The sequence below is a fragment of the Myotis myotis genome, unplaced genomic scaffold (assembly GCF_014108235.1).
Source record: "Myotis myotis isolate mMyoMyo1 unplaced genomic scaffold, mMyoMyo1.p scaffold_m19_p_7, whole genome shotgun sequence".
Taxonomy (NCBI): domain Eukaryota; kingdom Metazoa; phylum Chordata; class Mammalia; order Chiroptera; family Vespertilionidae; genus Myotis; species Myotis myotis.
Window position 1 is genome coordinate 81,702,361 of NW_023416379.1, and position 12,432 is coordinate 81,714,792.

The following is a 12,432-nucleotide window of genomic DNA, read 5'->3' on the forward strand; positions in this document are numbered from 1 at the left end:
AGAAAATACCACAGAACCAGCCCCGTGAGGAGTCCCCTTTCTGCCACAATCAGGCAGCCTCTGTCCCAGTTTCTGGTTTCCAGATTCCAACCCTGCTACAATGGAAGATGAGAAAGCTCCCACAATCAGGGAATATTTATTCAGTGAATATTTATGAAGCGTCTACAGAGGAAAGAGGTTTCTGTGGGGGTTGCTGGGTAGCCAGAAGGCAGAAGATTCACAATTATGGAGTGATAGGACCTAAAAAGAATTTAGGATTATTAATCTAGGCAATAAATGAATGAGGAAAGCACTGATCACAAGCTTTATAAAATATTCCGTTTTGTGAAGAAAAAATCTTATAAGTATCTGTTTTACATGGTAGAAAATTGAGCAATAAACCATTAGGTGGGACTGTTTATACCTCTTAAATGAAAATAATCACAGCAATTTATTTCATAGTGTCATTTTACTTTTTCATTGATATTGCTAGTAATATTCTTAGATTTGATTTTAAAAAACAACACAGGAAATAATGAAGATTATTTCACCTTTTTTGGCTTCTTCATTGGCATTTACCCAAGCTCTCAATTTTTTTCACTGAGTAGATAATAAATAAACAAATATCACACTTAAAAACTGGGACTCTAACACCAAAGCAAAAAAAAAATTATAATTCCAGTAAAAAATAATAATCAGCAGGGCAGTCAGAAATAAGTTTAAAAATTCACAATAGTTTTTCCTATAAAAGTCAAGTAATTGAAATCAAATGGGATAATATGCTTTAATGGAGAAGACCCTGTGACCAGAATTGGAGGGTAAGGACTTTATCTGGGAGGTGATCTGAAGAAGCACCAGTGGGGAGAGGGAAAGGGAAACCGGAAGTGAAGGGATCTGATCAAAGGGCTTCGATTCTCTTAGGGGCTTCTGGGAAGAGGTGTAGACTCACCTCAGGATGATCCCACCCAAGGAAGCCAGGGTGTTTGTCCTTCAACTCCCATCATCACTGATGGAGGCTGCTTCTCAAGGCATCACTGCCAGAAGCACCCAGCCTGGGCCTGCTGAGCAACATGAGAGGAAACTCCTGCTCCAAATAGTTACAGGTGCTCTCAGTAGGAGACCAAGAACTTGCCCAGCATCTGTGTGTGTGTGTGTGTGTGTGTGTGTGCGCGCGCGCGCGCATGTGCGTGTTAATTATCCCAACAGCTATTTCAATCACTTATTTTCTTTTGTGTAAGTATAGAGCTCACTGCTGCAAATACAAATATAGAAGCAATGTATAGCAAATCGGTTTACCAGCTAGCAAAGGGTATTAATAACTGCAGAATAAATAACAGCTTTATACTTTTTTCGTTTTAAAACAATTTCCAACTACAAAATGTAGGTATTCAAAAAGGATTTTCATATACCTATATATATAACTCTGCTGCAAACAATGAGTCAAAAAGCAAATATGTCCTCAGCATGTACCTCCAGTTTAAAGTCTTAATAGACAAGTTACTTTGGTGTCCTTAAGTAAAAACCACAAATGTTAAATAGCTGTTGAGGGAGAGAGTAGCTAAGTGGTTAATTTTATGTAATTCGCTGTTCCCTTTTATTTTCTAAGTCATTACTTTTGGAAAAATTTTCCAGTGTAAAAAAAAGGCTATCCCCAAGTATCAGTCTTTCCACTCTGTTAAATACACTGCTATTCAATACCGAGAAATGACTTTGGGGGGAAAAGCTGTGAATTTAGATTGCTTATTAAGCACAAAGTAAATCAAACTTCACCTAAGATGTCTTTTTCCTTCTGCCTTTCTTTATCTCCTGCTGCATTTTATGTCCACTACTCCTCTGTACTTTTAAATACAACTTTACTTAACAGCAAAACACCAACAATTCTAATGACTTACTTTAAAAATGGCTCTCAACATTGTAATCTTCTACTGCTAAAATGTCCATCAGGACACATACAAAATGTTCCCACTTAATTGATAATAACAAACCAATTTCAAATTATATTATTTCAGTTGCAACAATCTTTTGCCTCTAGATTTTTAAATTTTTGGTAAATAAGAAATCGACACTCTCATTTTTGGATTTGAAATGCCATGAAAAAAAGCTCCCAATTGACTTTCTGTTACATTTCCATCTGTGACAGGAGGAGCTGATGATAACAGCAAATGTATATTGAACTTCTTTTCAAGTTGTCTTCTTTCCAGGGTAATCTTTTTTAATGAAATTGATCAATCTGAGAAGTTTGCCCTTCAGAGCTTTTCTCCAGGAAGAGCATGCCAGTGAAATTCAGCAAGGAGTTAAGTCACACACAAAAATGCAAGTCATTCTATTGCTAATGAAGCCAAAGATATCACTTTTGTGACTGAACTATAAGGGAATTAAAATTGCCCTTACCAATCTGAATATTATGCGGTACAAAAAAAATACATTTCATCTATTTTTTTAAATAGACATATATGGCAAAAAATGATTTCTCTGGTCCAAGAAAATTTTCATTTACAAGGCATTGGTCAAAAGGTGAGTTTTCAAAGTTAGTTAATTAGGAATCATGCTAAATACAATAATATTTTAGTAGTGAAATATTATTACACATTTGGCAGTGCTATTAAAGGACATAATTTGGCAACCTTGTCACTAAACTTGGCTCCTCTCATAAAAATGAATACCCAGAGAGATTTTTATGCACACTCTAATTCAGGGGTGGGCAAACTTTTTGACTCGAGGGCCACAATGGGTTCTTAAACTGGACCGGAGGGCCAGAACAAAAGCATGGATGGAGTGTTTGTGTGAACTAATATAAATTCAAAGTAAACATCATTACATAAAAGGGTACGGTCTTTTTTTTTTTTTTTTTAGTTTTATTCATTTCAGACGGGCCGGATTCGGCCAGCGGGCCGTAGTTTGCCCAGGCTGCGTCTAATTTCATTTAAATGCAAAGAATTACTCTAGAGAAATACAGTGCTAATTTTTTAGTGTTTAAGTAGACAATGGTATACATCAACAAAATCCAGCGATGGTAGGCATAATTTGGGGAAGAAAGGTAAAACAGCAGTGAAAACCCATTTTGTTTGAACCACTGTTCGCCTACCTATTTTCCATTCTCCCCTTTCTTTGTACTCACAGACTTTGTATATACAGGCAATCTGCCCACTAAAATCAGCCTTTTTCAGCCTCCCTTGTAGCAATGATGGCCAGGTGACACATTTCTGGTCAATGAGATATAAGCCATATTTTCCTAGGGGTTTCTAGAAATGCTTTGTATTACTGGAATAAGCAATTTTCCAGTTTCCTGTTCCTTTTTCTTTTTTTTATACCTGGAACGTGGTCTAGAGCTGAAGCAGCAATCATTAATCCATAAGTATGAGAGCCACATGCCAAGGATGATGAGACATAAAGCTCTAGGAAGATAGACTTTAAACACAACTTAACAACAGCAAAACAACAACTCTAATGACTTTCTTTTAAAATGACTATCAACATTGTAACTGTCTGCTGCTAAACTGCCCGTCAAAGTTCCCATGGAGCTGCTGCCTCAAACTAAGACCACTTGAGTCAATAATTCTTCTATTATGCAAAAAAAATATCCTTTTTGGGTAAACCATTGCCGTTAGGTTTTGTTACATCATGCCAAGCAACCCCTGCTGATAACTATCCTCAGTGTAACTACTAAAAAAAATATGCAGCGAACTCGTATGGGTGTTTATCATGTATCTTCAGTCATATTGGTGGAAGAACACTCTCTACATAAGAAAATCGTGACCTTCTGAAATGGGCTTCTCCTCTGCTTTTTGTGCAGAATGTTGTAGAATCAATAATCCAATAAGTAAAGTAGGATAAGGTCATGTGAGATGAAAATGCCTTCCCAGCCTAAGGTGCATTTGTTGCAAAGCCAAAGAAAAGAACCTACATTCTGATGGAGCATCTTCAATGGTCATGGCTTAAACTCCCTTCCATCTTTTTTCTTAAAATTCTTCTTCAACTATGTTATTTTTTTTTTCATGTGACTACCATCAGGATCTCAGAAGCTCTGAGTCTGTCCTAACATTCATAACACAAATGTTTCTCAGAAGTCCCGGCATGCTGCTCATAGGCAATGATAGCTAAAGGGCAAGAAGCTTGAATTTCAGATGGGTTTATTATTATCTCCATTTCTCGGGCAGTTTGCAATCAATGATTCCTACTGCACTTGCAATAACTCTCTTTAAGTGTTGTTTAAAACTTCACTTTTCTATTTTTCCAACTTTGCAAAATGGATGCTTACAAACTGTTAAAATTCATAAGGGCAAAGCTAATCATTTATAGATAGGCACATTTCTTTTGAACCATTAGATCAGACTTGCCCAATTTCTGAGGCTCCTATCCATAATCCATCAAATTACCAAATATACTTGCTATTTATTAACTTGAAGGAAATAATTAATACAAATAATGAACCTCTTAGGAAATATTTAATAGTCATTTTATCGGTGGGATCTTTGCTTTGATCATTCTAAAGGAAGAAACTGTACAGTTTAAGCAGAGGCCTCAGCCAATTCCACGGGGAATTCTGTATTTGGAGACCTTCCAAGTTTCCCTGAATTGAAGTAAAGGGTGAAGCTTTACCACTACATCCACTAGTCACCGGATGGGGGCTGCCCCTGGAGAGGGGAACTGTCCTTGGGTGAGTCAGTTCCCATGAACTAGGTTATGGCTGAGAGAAGGGAGTAGCTGGGATCCATCAGCAGCCAATGCTCCCAGTAGGTAGAGGAATGAGTGTCTTGGCCTGAAGGAGACCCTTCTCGTCACCATTTCTATGAGATATAGATCTCATCACACTCTGAACCTACACTATATCTCTCATCAAACATCCCTGTTGTCAATTTTCCAAACTTCTTTCCATGTCCTTGACCAGTGACCAACCTATGAATGTCTGCCCTTGAATCACTGTAGTTTGTACCTCAGGTTCTCTTCTGAAATAAATGACGAAAGGCACAACCCAAAGTGCTACCTATTTAAAGGATTTCTTTCATTACTTTCAGGACTAACCCTGCTCTCAGACTATGCAGATACATATGAACACTAGTTGCTACTTGTCCACAAATATAGGTGGAGGGAGAAATGACAAAGCCGTAGAGAGTAGTACAATGTGAGTCTAAATCACCTGCTTTTACTTCTCTACCTTCTGGATTTGCTGAGATCCAACCCCATTACATCATTTCCATTTTATACTGGAATACTGCAGTGCATTTTGAGCAGCATGTGCCTGTCAAACAGATAAGTTCAGTTCAATGTGGACATAATCACCTGACAGTGCATCAAGTCAAGAGCTGCTTTTTAATTGGTTGGAGAGGATAAGAAAGAAAGAGAGGTTAAGAGTTATTCAAACTTGTGGGGGATGATAGTAATGATTGGTATCAAACAATATGAATAGTGAAAGAAGAAATTGGTCAAATGAGGCAAATATTGAATTGCAAGTATGGGGGGATGAGGTGACTGTGAATCCAGTCTTCATGAATCTTTAGCAGAAGTTCAGTTCTCTCTGAGATGTCCATACTTTCAACAGGCTACACAGGACACAAAGAAGGAGTGAGGGGCAGCTGTGTAGGAAGTCAGACCAACCACCCAACTGTGATTACCCAAAGAGCAGAGACAACAGGAAGAAAAGGTGTTTTTTTTTTCATTGCTTTTCTATATCATAGTATTTACTGAGTTATGTGCTGTCTCAGTGTTGGGTCCCTATACACACTCTATCCCCTCTAATGCAAACAACAAACCAGTTTTAATTAATTGCCAGCAATCACTGGCAAATGCCCCAGATAAACTTGAAACACAGACCCGCTAGCTCTGAAGGCCACACTGCCCCACCAGGTACTCTCATTTAACTTTGCTGATTTCACAACTTCTCCTGGGTGGAAATGCATTTCAATCATGAAAGGTAATGTAAAAATTCTTGTTATTATGCAGTTATCTAGGCAAACATGGAATGTTTTCATTCTAAGAGAGGCCTGGAGAGCTCATTAAAGTAGATATATGCTTAGTTGGAGAAAATTAAATTCATCCCTTGCTTCCTCTAGCTAAGGAAATTTTCAAGGGTCCTTGACATGAAAAGCATTGGGGTACAATGTTCTTCACACTCATGGCCTTCAGGTATGTTTAGATTAGATTTGGGAACAGCAGAGAGGAACTCTTCCAGGCTGAGAAAACATTTGTGAATTGAAAATATTTTCTTTCTAATTCGATCTTCAAAAACTGTTCTAATTTTTAGCGTTATGATTTCAATCAATTCATAAGGACTATCATTTGAAACTTATCAAATTACATTTCTGCAAAAACAAAAAAAGATTAGAATTCTTTTTTTAATTCATTTTTGGAGAGTTATACTGAAATGATAATTAATTCCTTTTCATAGTTAATGTGTTGGATCTTATACAGAGCATACAGTAAGTGTTATCAAAGAGTTTGTTTCATTATTGTGTGTGAAACTTAATTAAAATATAATTCCTTGACATATATTCTAATTTTCTTCTATTATATTGACCGACTCTAGTGCATAGCTGGCCTTCAGGAGCATGAAAAAATTCACCACATCCTAAGGTGTCAGTGAGTGAAATTCCACCATCGCAATTTTTAACAAGGGATTTTCATATTTGTAGGTCCAGCAATGTATTCAGAGACCAGGCCTACCTTCTGGATATGAGGTATTAGATAGAGAGCCAATTGGAATGGTTTGGAGAACGAAGAACACTGGGGCCAAATATCTTTTCCTGCTGGAGATCTTTTCCATTGGTGAGCTCAAACTGGTGGGCTCCAACTCAGATCTGTTTCATTTGGCTATCAAAGTGTTTTGATTTGAATGCCTTTATGCTGGTCACACCTTCTCCATTTTGACACAATACCTACCACTTCTTATTGTCTTATATCCTGATCCAAACATTGATACTACCTACTGGACTCAGAGCAATTAACTTTGGGCAGAAGATACTTCACATTTTAGGAATGCTCTGTCAAGCCCTTAAAGATTAATGATACCTAGTTTTGGCAAGTGTGCAGAAAAAAATCATCTTTCTACATTTTAGCTAAGGGAAAGCCTTTTTGGAGATAAATGCAGGTTGGTTATTAATAACTATCAACATTTTTTAAATTTGTACCATGGATTTTATAATTCCAAATCCAAGAATTTATTTTTCTAAATACTTACAAAAATTTTTATGTACAAGAATGCGTTTAGCTATGTTTTTCAAAGTAGAAAAATCTTAAAAGCAATCTAGATGTGCATTTATAAAAGAATAGTTTTAGAAATTATGCTATAGCCCTGGCTAGTTTGGCTCAGTGGATAGAGCATTGACCTGCAGACTCAAGGGTCCTGGGTTTGATTCTGATCAAGGGCACATGCCCAGGTTGCAGGCTCGATCCCCACAGAGGGTGTGCAGGAGGCAGCTGTTCAGTGATTCTCATCATTGATGTTTCTATCACTCTCTCCCTCTCCCTTCCTCCCTAAAATCAATAAAAATATTTTTTAAAAGATAATAAAATTTATATCCCCTCTGGCTTGAAATGAGAAATAAGAGAGACAACACAATTTATCAATATTACTAACAAAACAGGAAACGCATATATATATATATATATATATATATATATATATATATAATCTCCTAGAAAGCTAAAAATAACAAGGAATTATTATTTAAAATGTATGCCAAATTTAACAAGTTACCAGTAACATTTATTTATTAAAAGACCCAAATTAACTAAATTTATACAAGAAAAAATAGAAAAATTCTAGCAATCCTATATCTGTTAAAGAAATTGAATATGTAAATAAAAACTTTTCCACAGAAATACTTCCAGCCCAGATGCTTCACTGGTGAATTCTATCAAACATTTAGGAAAAAATAATTTCAATCTTAAGCAAGTGCTTGAAGAAAATAGAGGCGAGAACCAAGATGGCAGCATAGGTTAACGCCAGAGTTTGCTGCCTTGAACAACTACTTCAAAAGTGAAACTAAAAGATGGAACGGACATCACCCAGAACCACAGGAACGCTGGCTGAGTGGAATTCCTACAACTAGGAGGAAAGAGAAACGCATACGGACACTCAGAGGAGGCGCAGTGCTGAAGTCAAATTCTGAGGTGCGGAGTGCGCGGAGCGGGCTGGCGGCGGAGGGCGCGGTTGGCGTTTTCAATCGGGAGGGAGTTGCAGACTCTGAGCTCCAGATACGGGCGAGTCTTTAGGGACCCAGACTCAAACGGGAGAAGCAGGACTGTCTGGCTTCGGTCAGAGCGAGTGCAGCTTTCTCTCCAAGGTTTGCAGCGGTTGCTGGGACTCAGAGAGGCAGAGCCCCTGGGGACAGGACTGAGAGCCACCATAACTGCTCTCTCCGGCCCACCCTGTTGATCCTGTGCGACCCGCCCCGCCCAAGCCCTGCACAGAGGCATTTGCTGGGTAGCCTCAGGCAAAGGCTAGATTAGCACCTCCCTAGAGGACAGAAGTTCTCTCACTGCAGACACAGCTGATTCTCACAGCCACTTGGCCTGGAGGTCAAACCCTCCCTGGTATTAGCTACAACAATCAAGGCTTAACTACAAGACTGCGCACAAAGACCACTAGGGGGTGCACCAAGAAAGCATAACAAAATGCGGAGACAAAGAAACAGGACAAAATTGTCAATGGAAGATATAGAGTTCAGAACCACACTTTTAAGGTCTCTCAAGAACTGTTCAGAAGCTGCCGATAAACTTAATGAGATCTACAAGAAAACTAATGAGACCCTCGATGTTATATTGGGGAACCAACTAAAAATTAAGCATACACGGACTGAAATAACGAATATTATACAGACTCCCGACAGCAGACCAGAGGAGCGCAAGAATCAAGTCAATGATTTGAAATGCGAGGAAGCAAAAAACACCCAACCAGAGGGGTGGAATGAAAAAAGAATCCAAACATGCGAGGATAGTGTAAGGAGCCTCTGGGACAGCTTCAAGCGTACCAACATCAGAATTATAGGGGTGCCAGAAGATGAGAGAGAGCAAGATATTGAAAACTTATTTGAAGAAATAATGACAGAAAACTTCCCCTACCTGGTGAAAGAAATGGACTTACAGGTCCAAGAAGCACGGAGAACCCCAAACAAAAGGAATCCAAAGAGGACCACACCAAGACACATCATCATTAAAATGCCAAGAGCAAAAGATAAAGAGAGAATCTTAAAAGCAGCAAGAGAAAGAAACTCAGTTACCTACAAGGGAATACCCATACGACTGTCAGCTGATTTCTCAACAGAAACTTTGCAGGCCAGAAGGGAGTGGCAAGAAATATTCAAAGTGATGAATACCAAGAACCTACAACCAAGATTACTTTATCCAGCAAAGCTATCATTCAGAATTGAAGGTCAGATAAAGAGCTTCACAGATAAGGAAAAGCTAAAGGAGTTCATCACCACCAAACCAGGATTATATGAAATGCTGAAAGGTATCCTTTAAGAAGAGGAAGAGGAAGAAAAAGGTAAAGATACAAATTATGAACAACAAATATGCATCTATCAACAAGTTAATCTAAGAATCAAGTGAATAAATAATCTGATGAACAGAATGAACTGTTGATTATAATAGAATCAGGGACATAGAAAGGGAGTGGACTGACTATTCTTGGGGGGGGGAAGGGGTGTGGGAGATGCGGGAAGAGACTGGACAAAAATCGTGCACCTATGGATGAGGACAATGGGTGGGGAGTGAGGGTGGAGGGTGGGGCAGGAACTGGGAGGAGGGGAGTTATGGGGGGGAAAAAAGAGGAACAAATGTAATAATCTGAACAATAAGGATTTAATTTAAAAAAATAAAAAAATTTAAAAAAAAGAAAATAGAGGCGAGCCTGGCCGGCGTAGCTCAGTGGTTGAGCAGTCAACCTGTGAACCAGGAGGTTGAGGTTCAATTCCCAGTCAGGGAACAAGCCCAGGTTGCCGGCTTGATCCCCACTGTGGGGCGTGCAGAAGGCAGCCAATCAATGATTCTTCTCTCATCATTGATGTTTCTATCTCTCTCTCCCTCTCTCTTCCTCTCTGAAATCAATAAAATATATATTTTTAAAGAGGAAATAGGGGGGAAATGCTTCCAAACTTATTTTATGAAACCAGAATAATCCTGATAACACTTACAATGGGTATTACAAAAAAAGGAAATGAACAGGGATACTCCTCATAACAAAATATTAGTAGCAAATTCCAGCAATATTTATTTCAATAATGACAAAATAGGGCCAATCCCAAGATGGGAAAATTGGTTTAACATTTGAAAATCAATCTATGTAAATCACCATATTAATAGTACAAAGGCTAAGACCACTACCTCTGTCTTAATAGATGTGGGGGGGAAAAGGCTTTTGATTATATTCAAAGTCCATTCATGATGGGAAAAAAATTTTTTTCAAATAACTAGAAACAGGGGATTCCTCAGTCTGACAAAAAAAAAAATCATCAAAAAACCTAATGCCATACTAAATGTAGAAATATTGAAATAATTCTCCCTAGAATCAGAGATAAGACAAGGATGTCTATTTCCATCAGTTTTTTTCAACAAGGTGCTAGAGATCAAACTTAATTATTTTTTCTTTTGTGGTTCAGACTTTTGGTGTTTGGGATGACAAATCTTTCCTTAATGTATGGCCACCACTCTTTTGTGTGGGCTTTCTTCCACAAGTTTGCTAGTTTGGGATTTTACATTTAGCTCTATGATCTAGTTGGGGTAAAGTTTTTATATATTGTGAGATATGGATTGAGTTTTCATTTTTGCTTGTTGTGTTTTGTTTTGTTTGTTTTAGGGATTTTGTTTTTACATATGGATATCCAATTGTTCCAGCGCCATTTGTGTAAAGCAGTGGTTCTCAACCTTCCTAATGCAGTTCCTTTAATACAGCTCCTCATGTTGTGGTGACCCCCAACCATAAAATTATTTTCGTTGCTACTTCATAACTGTAATTTTGTTACTGTTACGAATCGTTATGTAAATATCTGATATGCAGGATGTATTTTCATTGTTACAAATTGAACATAATTAAAGCATAGTGATTAATCACAAAAACAATATGTAATTATATATGTGTTTTCCGATGGTCTTAGGTGACCCTTGTGAAAGGGTCATTCGACCCCCATAGGGGTTGCGACCCACAGGTTGAGAACTGCTGGAGTAAAGAGTTATTCTTTCTCCATTGAATTGCCTTTCCACTTCTGTCAACAGTTAATTGAGCCTCTACGTATAGGCCTATTCCTGAATTCTCCATCCTGTTTTATTAATGTATGGACAAGACAGATGATTTTGTTAATACCATTGATTTATAAAATTGCTTTGCTAAAACCACACTCCATTGAATACTGTAACATTATATTAAATCTTGAAATGCAGAAATATGAGTCCTTCAAGAGTTTTTCTCCCCAAAATTATTTTTGAATATTCTATGTCCTGTGCTGCTTATAATAATTTTTACAATCAACTGGAAGGAAGATTTCTAGTAAAAATCCTCCTGGGATTTTAATTTCCAATTATAATGTATTTAATATCTCTCTCTCTTCTCCTCTCTCTCTCTCTCTCATCCTACTGAATTGATGAAGACCTCCAACAGAGTACTGAATAAAAGCGGTAGAAGTAGACATCCTTATCTTATTCCTGACCCTAGGGAGAATTATTTCAATATTTCTACATAGAGCATAACATTAGCTGTAGGTTATTTGTAGATTTTTTTTATCAGATTGAGAAATTTCCTTCTTCTTTAATTAAAGCTATCATAAATGTCAAGCATAATACCCCAGAGGTATTACTAATGGCATGACTTCTAACTATTAAAAACTATTCCATGGAACCTGTGGGCTGTATTTGCATCCAGGGTGTTTGTTGATGCAGTGCAATAAGGGCCTGACTCATTAGTTCTTTCTCTCTGCTGAATCTCCTTTCACTGCTGTTTTATTCACGTGCCACTGGGTGCGTGGCTGCCAGGTAAAAGAGGGTGTCAAAGGAAAGAAACAAGGCTCTGTCCCTAAAAGTCACCTGAGCCTTCACTGAAAAATCAGGAGACTGGCCCTAATGAAATGGTGTAGGGCAGTGGTCGGCAAACCTCGGCTCGCGAGCCACATGCGGCTCTCTGGGCCCTTGAGTGTGACTCTTCCACAAAATACCATGTGTGGGCGCACACGTACAGTGCGATTGAAACTTCGTGGCCCATGTGCAGAAGTCGATTTTCAGCCTGGGAGAGTCTATTTTGAAGAAGTGACGTTAGAAGTGGGGGGTGTTAGTCGGTGGGGCGACGGGAGACATGGCACAGGCAGGGCCGCGGGAGACGCAGCGCGGGGGAGGTACATTGTTTTGAGGTACATTCGCTGAGGTCGACCCCTTCCAACTCTCCCATCCACACTCATCTATCTGAAACAAGTATACAAGACGAGTGTGGATGGGAGAATTGGAAGGGGTCGACCTCAGCGAACGTAC